We start from the raw sequence: 12,757 nt of genomic DNA on the forward strand, positions 1-12,757 counted from the left end.
GTCAGTTCTGGAATATGATAGATAGACTTATGCGGAGAAAATATAGTAAAAAAATCAACTAAAACTAAATCAACAAACAGGCTTTCTTCTTATAGACGCACTGTCAGTCAGTTAGTCTTACTAGACTGTAGGACAGACACAAAGACAGATTATATACAAGTCTTATACAAAATATTGTTGGTTAGTCAGTTTGTTATTTGCAATACTTTAACAGTTTCCAGGCACTAAAGATGCAAATGTAATGTATAACAAAAAGAAAATATTTTCTTTTCATAAAATGAAACTATTACATAGTATACATACACATGTATGTATATTACACTATATTCATCCTATTTTACATACAAGTGAAATGAAAAAAGAAATTAAATTGAAAGAGTTGTTCAAAAACTGTGTAAAACTGTTGACTATAAAAAAATGATGATGGAATAGATTGTAAGGAAAAAAAAAGTATGTTTCAACAAGACTGGCAGAAGAGTGTTCAGCCTTTCAATCAAACTGTCAGTGTATTTGTTTGGTTGTTGAGGTTTACTGCAGTGTAGTTCTTATGCATGCTTATGCCTGCTCTTCTACCATTTGCGTGTGCTGAAAGAGACAGTTGATTACAATTTTTAACTTGTTCAATTGCAGAAAAACGTTTTATATTATCGATAATTTAATTTTCATAATTTTCAATGCAAACATTTTAACCAACAAATGATGATGGTGATGAGGGGGATTTTTATGTCAGTGATATGAAAATTATAAACATACAATTTACTTTTAGCGTTTATTTTTCGATTTCGATAATTATTTTGGAAAAAGTAATGTTCTTGTCTTGGGAAATATAAAAAAATTGTTGAAAATTCTGTGGTAAGAAGAAAAAACTAATTGTTTTCTACTTGATTCTTATAGAAGAAAATTTTTTTAGTTTCTGTGATAGAAAAAAATATATTGGTCAGTATTAGAATGTCAATAATAGTGTACAATAAGACATAATAATGTTTTCGATTATATAATTTGAAGCCCGAATAAAATTGAAACTGAACCCCAGAACTGCCCGTGGGGCACATGTGCCAAATATATGTAATGCTTGTGATGTAGAACAAAATTTTTTTGTTAAGTTTTGTGAAATAAACAATAAATATTTGGTTTATTATACTTTGTTTAATGAATTAAACAACTCTGTCATATCCCCTTGGGGTATTTACCCCATGGATGGGGCGGTATCGCCGTTTTTGGTTATAGGTTTTTGGCTATCCTCTCAAAGTTTATAGGCTTCAATTAGTAATAACAACTGCTCCATGATTGGACTTAATTTCGATACAAGGCCAACTTTTATACATAAAGTTCAACGTCTATACCTTTTACATTTTACGATAAAATAACCCACATATTTAACCAATATATACCCAAAAATATTATTATTTTTTTGTATAGAAACTTTCATAAGATGCATGTCGTTGTCTTTACTATATACGATATTAATTTAAAATAATATTTTTATTTATGAAAATATTTGCTACAGCAAAAGAAAATAAAATATTGTTCATAAATAATTTCTGTAGAAATATATTTTTTTTTCTCTATTTTCTTTATATAAGTTATTATTTTTATGTCTCTCTTTGTATTGATGCTTGCAAAAATAATTTTTATATGGAAAAGGAAGCCAAACAACTAGCATTAAAGACGAAAATTTTTAACAATTTGGGAAAAAATAATTTTAATTATCATAATTGAATTTATTGATTCATATTTATTCATTTCTTTGTAATATTATGCCTTGATTTAAATAATAAACAAGTTTTTAATGAAAATTGCAAGAAGTTTTTTATGTACATGAGATACATACATATGTACGTATATTTAATTAATAGCAATTTATTTTAATAAACATCAAGAGAAATCGTTAAAATTTTATACAATTTGTTTATAAAAATATAAAAAAAATTAATGTATTTTCAATAAAAATTATGCTTTAGTAACTTTTTTAGTTATTGTATTTCCTAATATATATCTACAGTACGTATAAGAAATATTTAATTAAATTACTTCAAATATTAAGTATACGTAACTTTTTAAAATTTCAGTAGGTGCTTGTATTCAGGGTTGGGTAAAAGATTTTCCATTATTATTACCAGTCATTTATTATTATCCTGCATATTAAATTATGTTTTTATGCTTTTAAAACTAATTTATTATTAAAAGTTGTCACTAGAGCAAAGTTTTAATAATTTATATTTTTTTATTGACATTATTCGTTTAATAATAATTTAATTAGAAATTTATAACAAAAAACTTGTATATGATTTTCATTTAAAGATTTATTAAATAGCAATTTATTATATTGCTATAATTGTGGTAATTTAATTTTCAATTAAATAGATAATTTATGTATTTTAGTACAAAAACAACCTATAATTAATAACCTTTCTTTAGCAAAAGTAAAATTTTGATTTTTATAACAACTACAACATACTAAAATTTAGAACTGAACTAGAACTAGAACTAAAACTGAACTAGAACTGAACTAGAACTGAACTAGAACTGAACTAGAACTGAACTAGAACTGAACTAGAACTGAACTAGAACTGAACTAGAACTGAACTAGAACTGAACTAGAACTGAACTAGAACTGAACTAGAACTGAACTAGAACTGAACTAGAACTGAACTAGAACTGAATTAGAACTAAACTAAAACCGAACTAGAACTGAACTAGAACTTAACTCCACGAATTAGTGTTATTTAAGAAGCATACTATTGAATACAGTCCTTCGATATGCTTCACATTAATGTACTTCTTCATCGTGTTATATAGGAAATTCCATCTCTGTTCTAGGAACTGGTTAAACATTAAATTCACTGTCATGTATCAATGTATGTAAATAGTCATGTATCTGACGGTATGTGTTCGTTCGTTAAAATTTATAATGGAAGCACGTGTTGGTGATTTCTTTTCTAGGCGTGTGATGGTAAATCTATAACATATATATAGTATATGTATATTTGTATGTAAGTTTAAGTCTTCAAGTTATAATAGATAGGATATATGTATGTGTATAATATCTACTTGAGTGTTTGTTGAATATTGAATTTTTGTTGCTGTTTTTTATCGTCATCATCAGTTTTGCTATATTTTGTTTCAAAGATATATTTCCTATATAGAAAAGTCGTAAAATTCAGCAACAGTGGCAGATGTTGTAACTGCGCCAATAGTTGCTTTAACTTTAAATTAATGATGCAAAACTTTATAATTAAATTACTCATCCGGGTAGTAGTTTGTTGTAAAGAAAAAAGGTACATCAGTCACAGCAGCATGTTACAATTTATACAAGATACATGTTTTACTTTACATTTTAAGTTTTTCTTTATTTAACTTTGCTTAAAATTTATTGATTTTGTATTAGTTTCTTCTAATAGTTAAAGTTTAAAAGTGTTTGTAAGTTTTAAACTTAAAATAAGAGTTGGAACATGAAAACTTGTTGTAAATTAATTTTGAGTATGTATGTGAATATGTATACAATTGTCTGTTGTACTTTGAATTAGAATTTAATTTAAGAATTTTGGGTTATTAAAATAAAATGTCTAAAACTATTTTAAGTAGTTTTTTTTAATATTTGCACTCCCACAAAAAAATCCTTAAAAAAAATTCCTGCAAATAAAAAAAATTAATTTATTAGCTACAATTTATTTTAATAAAATACATATACAAAATATTTAGTTTATGACATAATACCGCAAAAATAAATGTGTTCACATAAGCCACATATTTCTTTTTCAATACGTTGATTTTGATTAAAGAGGCGGCTCTAGGCGGCAGAGGGTTGAAACCAAAAACAAGCAAACTAAATCAAATAAGCGTAAACGAAAATAATTTCTTTTTTATGCCCCTATATCACGTGAAAAATACACATTATTTATATAAACTAGAAAAAAAATAAACCAAACCTTAAAAAAATAACATTTATTTAAGATAAACCAAAAAAAAAATGAGCAAATATTTAGAAAAAAAAGAGCAAAGTAGACAAAAAATAAAACCAAACCCTAAGCCAATGAAAAATAAATGTTGATAAAAATTAAAATAATAATGATAAATAATGCTTTTCATTTTGATTTGTCAGCTGTTTTTTCTTTTATCTAGGAAATAAATTTTTATTTAGAAAATTATTGAAATTTGTTGAAGCAAAACTGATTTATGATTAAATATTTAATATAGAAATTAAAGAAATATATTATTTTCTATGAAAATGGGTCAAAAATAGACGTAAGTTCCGGAAATGAAAAATTGTTTTGTTTTAATGAAATGTCTGGTATGGTCTGAAAGTTTTTACTGGAAATTTTATATATTTAAAATATTTTTCTATAAAAACTTAATAATCCACAGCTAAAATATTTATACCCTATGTAAACAATTATTGGCATATATAAACATATCCTACGTTATATATGTATGTATATACAACCATATTTAGTTATAACAAACCATTTGACAGGTGAGATCTAGTGTGTAAAATTCATGTGACAGACCTTCGCATTGCATTGCTAAAGGGAGAGTTTTGTTATACAAAAATAAAACAAAATTTAATATAGCCAATGCGAAATCTGCTTCCCCCGAAACATATACATAAATACTTGTATTTTATTTTTAAGAAATAATGCCTTGGGCAAATGAATGAATCTATTTTGTATTTTTTTTACATTTTTCATAAATAAATAACTATTCATAAAAAAAGGAATAGAGAAAAGAAGAAAATATTGCTCATATTTTAAGGCAGTATGATGAAGTATGATAAATGGCAGATAGAGTAGATCGGCATAAAAAATATACATTTAATATAAACCAAATAAAACATGAACAGTTTTTCAGAAGTTGGCTCTATATACATTATAAATCGATACTTTCAATAACATATTTAATTCCGTTTTTTTTTTAAGTTTAATTTTTATTCCTTTCGCTTTAAGTTTGTTGAAGCGTTCAGTATTAAAAACCAAAAAATGCCAATTAGTTTTTAATACAGGTTTTGATTTTTAGTTAAAATAAAAAAATATATATGGTGCCAACAGCAAATATTTAATAATATTCCGGAAGTTTGATTTATATATACCGTCTAGTATAACTATGTAAAAGTATGCATATCTGCATGTAAAAATGTTTTTTAACAACATTACTCATCAGCTCTAGTTCAGTTCTAGTTCAGTTCTAGTTCAGTTCTAGTTCAGTTCTAGTTCAGTTCTAGTTCAGTTCTAGTTCAGTTCTAGTTCAGTTCTAGTTCAGTTCTAGTTCAGTTCTAGTTCAGTTCTAGTTCAGTTCTAGTTCAGTTCTAGTTCAGTTCTAGTTCAGTTCTAGTTCAGTTCTAGTTCAGTTCTAGTTCAGTTCTAGTTCAGTTCTAGTTCAGTTCTAGTTCAGTTCTAGTTCAGTTTAATTCAGTTCTAGTTCAGTTCTAGTTCAGTACTAGACTTCAATATCAATATGTACAACTAATTGCTACTTCTTCTAAGGTCTACAAAACTTTAATTGAATAAGCAAATTTATAGGTTAGCATATTTTTATATGTTAATTTTTTTACACTTTACAACCTTTAATTAAATAATAATAATTTTAAATAGCTCTCCGTTAAATTTTTTTAACATTTACTTTATTTTAATTTAATTTCGCCCTCCTCTCATTTCCTACTGTCAATCACAAAACAAGATGCACTGCAACAAAATTTTCACTTTTTCAAATATTTACTTTTTATAAACAACCTCTTCTTTAGAATCGGTATCTTTTTCGCTTAGAAGACATAACCAGCGGCAACTCACTGTGTTACTCTTTCTTAATTTTATGCATTTTTTTTTATAAAAAATAATATTTTAGCAATTAATTTTCTACTGCAAGGCATTTTGCTAGTTACATACTTTTTGCTACATTACACCCAGACAAATATGCAGCACACTGAGTCTCAGACAAGAGTTATTTTGCACATCCTGCCAACGACTAGTGTGTTGCAAGTTGTTTAAAAGAGTAAGGAAGCAAAATTGGTAACATGGCATCATTTTTATTTTCTTTAGTTTCGTGTTTCTGGTGTGTTTTTATGCTGCTGCTTATTATTACTATTACGTTTTTCTTTTTTTATTTTTCTTAAAAAAAGAACCACTTAAGTGGCTGTAAGTGTTTGAGCGGCTTTTCACATTTCATTATGTAACACGTTGAGCACGTTAACGAGTAAATCAACGACCAAGTCTGACAAACTCACGGTCGATGGTGTATTATAATGTTACAGATAGTCGAAAGAAAAAAAATTATTTAAAATTCATAACATGAAAATATTTATTAGGGAGAATTTTTTAAATATATATGTTTTTTGCAAATCTTGGGGAGTTGCAATCAACTAGTTGGTTGTTTTAAATTAGTTAAGTTTGGCATATTTATTCTTACAATTTTTAATTGGACGGTTATAATAATTTATAATGTATGTTAAAAAATCCAATATAATTCATTATTTCCCTGTTTAATTCATTAAAAAAATGTTCTTCTACTAAAAATAATAATAAAAAAATTATTTTACACTAATTTAAATGACCTAAGTCTGCTTACATTTAATAACATATTTCCCTGAGTTTCTGTAACACCACTAACTACTCATTCAACAGAATTAAAACGAGAAAGAAGAAATATTTCAGTCATAAACATTTAGGTGACATTAAATTTTTCCGTCACTCATTTAAGTCTGTGTGTTAAAATAAAATTTATATAACAATTTCTATAAATTTAATTTCAGTCTCATAAAAAAGGTGTGGCTGTTTGGCTTTACACTCTCACAACTATTTCTACTTCTTTCAAAAACACATACACATAAACAAATTCATTTATTTTTACAAATAATAAATCTCATTCTGTTAGACAATTCAGGCAAGTTGCAGCTTAAGTATTACGCTAAATAAGCATTAAGCTTTATTTGTTGTTAGTGCTTTTATGTGAGATGGTGTTGTTTTCCTTAACTAACGCTAAAGTAATGACACTTTCAGCGGAAGTAATAACACAAGGAATGAAAAAGGAGAGAGAGAAAAATAAAATCATTATTGCTGTAGTGGTAGTTGTTGTTGTTTTGTGTTGTTGTAGTCATTATCGTCATCATCATCATCATTGTGTTCATCGTCATGAACAGTTTTAACAGCAATTGCAGTGGCAATAGCATTTAAATCCTCTGTACATCTCCCTGCTTTGTCTTTAGAGCTTTTGAGAGTAGTACTCTACAGTTGTTTGGGAGGAGGTATAATATGGTAGTAAGTTTGTAACATAGAAAAATTGGGTGTATTCAGGAGTTTTATTTCTTTAGAATTTGTTGATGGTACTGCAGAAATTAGAAGTCCATTTTAACCAAAGGCTATGAAGTTAAACAATATAAATGTTTGAGACATGAAACTGTCAATAATTTAGTTTTTGTCTCAGACAAGAAACGTTCTATAGGAAACGATTCCTTGTCTGAGACATGTGACAAAGAGCTAAAATCTGAAAATTAGAATATCATAAGATCGGTTCATCTCTGAAACACACTAAGAATTATAGATCAGATCATATTTATTTAGAACGAAAAAAACTCTCAATAAATTTGATACGATTTTTTATTTTAATACATGAGATTAACAGTTTATACCTGAACATTATAATATTAGTATATCAAACGTTATTAAGACACAGGACTATTTGTAGATCAGATCATGTCTATGTGTTGAAATATTCTCACGTGTAAGCTTTATTTGATTCTCATGTCTGAGAATCAGTTGTCCTGTATGTTGGATTATATCAAAAGTATGATGTATATAGTTTTTACAGACTATTTATTCTAAGCTTAAAACACTCTTTATATAATTTAAACTTCACTTTTAGTTCTCTTTTAAGTTTTATTTCAGAATATTTGTCCTTTACTTTTATTTTTTCTCCAGCCGAATTCAATAAAAGTATACGAAGGAATGACAATTCTTTTCTTGTTACCGGACAACCCACTAACCTGGCAACATCAAACTTAGTGTGATGATGCCAGGTTGCAACGTTATATGTTGTGTGCGATGCACAGTATTAACAATAGTCTTAACTAGTCTAACCCTTTGGGGTAGGGTTAATTATGGACCGCGCGGTAGAACCTGTAAGAAACTTATTTGTATGGAGACAAGGGCGCTTAAGCGATTTTTTGGATGGGACCATATATGAGGGGTACGGTCAATTATGGATCGATCCTCATAAAAATTGGTAGAGAGAATTTGGCTCATATAAAACTTATTTACGTCAAATTTCATCGCTTACTCGAATTTATAAAACAATTATCACTTTTAAATCTGTTTTTCGGGAGCCATTTGTGTTGGGGCTATACGAAAACGTGAACCGGTATTTTTGTGTAAAATTTAACCCTATAACTCTTCCCATTCGGACTCTATCGTGTTTTCAACAGACAGACAGACAGACAGACAGACGGACCGACATGGTAAGATCATCTTAGAGTTTAATAAGGACCTAGAAAATATACACTATTGTAGATCTATTATCAATATTTCGATGTATTACAAACATAACGACAAAATGAATATACCCCCATCATTTTTTATGAAGAGTATAAAAAATCATATATAAAACACTACACTTGGCATCACTGGTTAAGACCATATCCCAGTTAAATTTAAAAATCATATATTTCTAGTTTCCTGAAAATTTTATATATCTACTTACATTTTATCATCAAATTGTGACCCAAAGATCTAAAAAATAAAAAAAGTAGAAAACATTCATTAATATTTTATTTAAAAATTTTAAGATTTATTTATTTAATTCAAATATCATTAGATTATAATTTAAAACACAACATTGTTTGAATACATAGTGTAATCTAAATTTAGTATACAACCAAAAACTCCCATTATATAGACAACACCCAGTATGTATGAATGTGGTTTAATGACTGCAAGAAAATGTGTGTTTTGTGTTCATATAAGTTCCATTCTTATTAAGTTTTGTTGCTCTTGTTGTGTTTTCTTATTTAATTTTACCAAACACACCCTTGTATTTACTTTCAGATTTGTTGTTTGCAACTAACAAGTGCATTATTTAACATTAAGATAGAAACATACAAGATGTCACAATGTAAAACAGTGGGGGAAAAATGTAAATGACGAAAATTTTAATCTACAGTCTACTTTAATAACCCAAAGAAACATTCTTCATAGCAAACTCATTCATAAACAAAAGCATTAAGACAAATTTCATATTATTTTGAGAATACCAAGCCTATCAACCCACTGTGCATTTAAAAGAATGTGTCTAGATAACCTAAAACAGTAGCCCAAAAGCAGATATCAATGAAATACTTAGTTGTTACACTACAACGTTCATACAACTGCTCTATATGTTGCTGACGTTTACAAAAGTTGCAGACAAAATCCTTTAAAAATAAATTCCTTAATTTTTATAATGTTTTATTTATGTACTACATTCCTACACTATGTCGTTAATTTTGTTTTCTCTCTTTCTCCTATAATATTTTCTTTATCTTTTTTTACTACGAAAAAAGAATTCCTTTTGTAAGGATCAGTTTTTGTTCTAGCAAAAATGTATACAAACAAAGCATAAAACAAATATGTAACTGCTTTTAGTTATATTGTTTAAGATTTTTTTTAACTGTTGTTTTATTTTTAATTTTTATTTTAACTAAAGAATTATTTACTTTGATGAATTTGCTTTTGTTGTATTGTAGAAATGAATTTCAATTTTTATTTGGTTGGATTGTTAGTAGACAAGACGTTATTGATTATTTTTAAATGTTTTTTCGTTAAATCTAAATGAAATGTATTTTTGAAATAAATTTTTAGAGAAAAGTTGGTAAATATTGTATATGGAGGAATTGTTAAAAATTCAAGAGGGATATTGTAATAATTGGTTTTATTTTTTTCGAAATAGATTTGAGATTATAATAAAAAGTAAACAACAAAAAACTAAACAACTAAACAACTAAACAACTAAACAACTAAACAACTAAACAACTTAACAACTAAACAACTAAACAACTAAACAACTAAACAACTAAACAACTAAACAACTAAACAACTAAACAACTAAACAACTAAACAACTAAACAACTAAACAACTAAACAACTAAACAACTAAACAACTAAACAACTAAACAACTAAACAACTAAACAACTAAACAACTAAACAACTAAACAACTAAACAACTAAACAACTAAACAACTAAACAACTAAACAACTAAACAACTAAACAACTAAACAACTAAACACCTAAACAACTAAACAACAAAACAACAAACAAACTAACTAACTAACTACTAAACCAATTAACTATAGTTAATTGGTTTAGTATATAGATATATCTGACTAGCTCTTACATTAAGACTAAATGCTTTTCATAATTATATAGACAGATATTGCACAATGGATATGGAATGATTTTGGTATGATACTTATTACAATGTCAAAGCTTGTATTAACAGTTTTAAAATATCTGTGAAATGTCCTATTGTCTAAAAGTTAAGATATAGACAATTTAATTGCCTACAGTTGCATGAACTACAATAATATATTTATCTTTTCTTATCGCTATCTAACAAGGTAATAATTGACATTTTTTAGCTCTTATTTAAGACGACAGGGTGGTGTTCCAGGTTTTATTAAACTAAATCTGGGCTAAAGACGCTTTTAAACATATATATTCTACTTAACGTTATGCTATGCATACACGCTTGTTAGACCTTACAAAGTTGGCAGTAAAATGTGCAGAAAATATTTTCGGTACTACGTTGTCAGAACGTTGCAAAAGAAAAATTTTAAGTTCTGACCATTATTAGACATTTTCTGAACATTTTACTGACAACGTTGTATGATCTGACAACCGACTTTTACTCTATTACTATGATAAAACAATTGCTACCACCCCTGTACTATTACACTAAATAAACTTTTGCTTAAAATGCTATTAAACATTTTTTTTAATTAAAAACTAATGTTGCGCAAATATGAACGCAATTGCTTTGCTGCTACTTTAGCTAAAGAAAAATAAGGAGAATCATGAACATGAGTCAGAGATAAAATTAAAAGATGTAAAAGAACAATTTTACTACGAATAACAAGTATAAAACAGAATACAAACTGTTAAAACGTTTAATAAGCTACAAAAAATTAAAGAAAATTTTTCATGGAGTAAAAAAATATGTATGTACTTGCAACAGAAAGTTGTCGAGTAAAAACCAAAAATCATAAAAGCAGCAAAAAAATTAAACTTAACAAAATATTTAAACGTTTTTCAGTGTTTATCAACTTAGAAAGAAAAGCAAAGGGCTGTAGGGGAAAGGGAAAGAAAATTTGTTCTCGGTTTGCTACAAACTTGTTACTTTGCCACTTTGTATATAAACTAAGATAACTACATAAGTAAGTATATATGTATTTATGTAGTTGTATATATGTTAGTTAAAATGAATGAATATTTGGTTGGCTGAATATTATTAGATTATATTGAGTGTATAAAATTGTGTCAGAAGTGAAAAAAGTACTAAAAACAGAAACTTACACATACATACATGTATGTAAACAAATATGTATATAAACACTGTGAAATAGAAAATTAACATTAAATATATTTACTAGCTTAAATTGTATGTATATAGATATGTGTATATAGTGGTGTTTAATATAAACACATTTATGGTTGAGAAAATACCATGAAAAATCCTTAAGCACTAACAAAAAAAAAAAAATAATAATAAATAAAGTAAAAAATTATATACATAAGGAAAACCAAAATGAGCTCAAAGTAAATTACTTCTAATTGCAAGTGTTTAATTATGTACTAGTTAAATTTTATAGCTTTGCGGTTGGATAATATGGGTGGGTAAAAACTGTAATACTTTGGCAAAGATATTTGCTTAACACACTCGGGGAAATGAATAGTAATTATATATTTATTTTATTTTGTTTTTATAACTAAAGGAGGAATAAAAAAAAACCAAAACTTTGATAACTAATACTTTGTAACAAAGTCTTTGTTTCAAAAGACTTTTTTGCATTTTGAAATAAATTATAATTAAATTACACAAAAACATGTAAGTATGAATGAAGCATTTATGTTGATTTTTATTATTATTCTAATAAAATCAATGGTTTTATATGGGATCTATATTTAATATTTGTTGGTTGTAATAATGATTGATAAACGAAGTAATGTTTTCTAGGGCTTAAAAGAATATTTAACCTAATTTTGAGCTACAAAGTCTTGGTGGAGGTCCGCTTATATGGTGGCTTCGTAAAGTAATACATCGTTATAAGCACTCTTGAATAGACTTCATAATTAAGCCAAAGATAATATGAATAACAAATTAAATTTTTATTAAACGCGACCTGTTGTTTGAAGAACAGACATATGGATGGATGGACAGAAAATGGGCCTGAAGTATGTAAATGGCATATTCGATTCAGAAAATCATCTACTGACATACAGACTAACATGCTGACAGGAATGTCGAGAGTTTTAACGTATCCATCTGCCGCCAAGGTCACGGTGGTCGTTTTTATCCACTGGGTAGTCCTAAGAACGGTTTACCATCGCCCCTTTGTTCTGCAATGAAGAACGCAGGTGACAATTTTTGTACATTGGCTATGACCGGTCCATGCACAAGTACTTTGCTGGAGTACACGAGCTATCTAATCTCTTGACCATTGGATGGCCTCTGTTGATTCGGCAACAGCACCTAGAGACGTAACCGGTAGAACGAAGTACGATCATTAATAAGCCGTG

The 12,757-nt window shown here is 27.4% G+C and overlaps 1 long non-coding RNA gene across 1 annotated transcript in view; it reads right to left on the reverse strand.

The window, feature by feature from the left end:
* Window positions 1–12,757, reverse strand: part of LOC124421369 — a 29,212-nt gene that overhangs the window by 2,192 nt on the left and 14,263 nt on the right. Inside the window, exon 2 of the long non-coding RNA XR_006941614.1 lies at window positions 8,686–8,714. This is a non-coding gene — a long non-coding RNA (uncharacterized LOC124421369). The remainder of the gene's footprint in view (window positions 1–8,685; window positions 8,715–12,757) is intronic.

The sequence above is a fragment of the Lucilia cuprina genome, chromosome 2, assembly GCF_022045245.1.
Source record: "Lucilia cuprina isolate Lc7/37 chromosome 2, ASM2204524v1, whole genome shotgun sequence".
In the NCBI taxonomy this organism is placed as follows: Eukaryota; Metazoa; Arthropoda; class Insecta; order Diptera; family Calliphoridae; genus Lucilia; species Lucilia cuprina.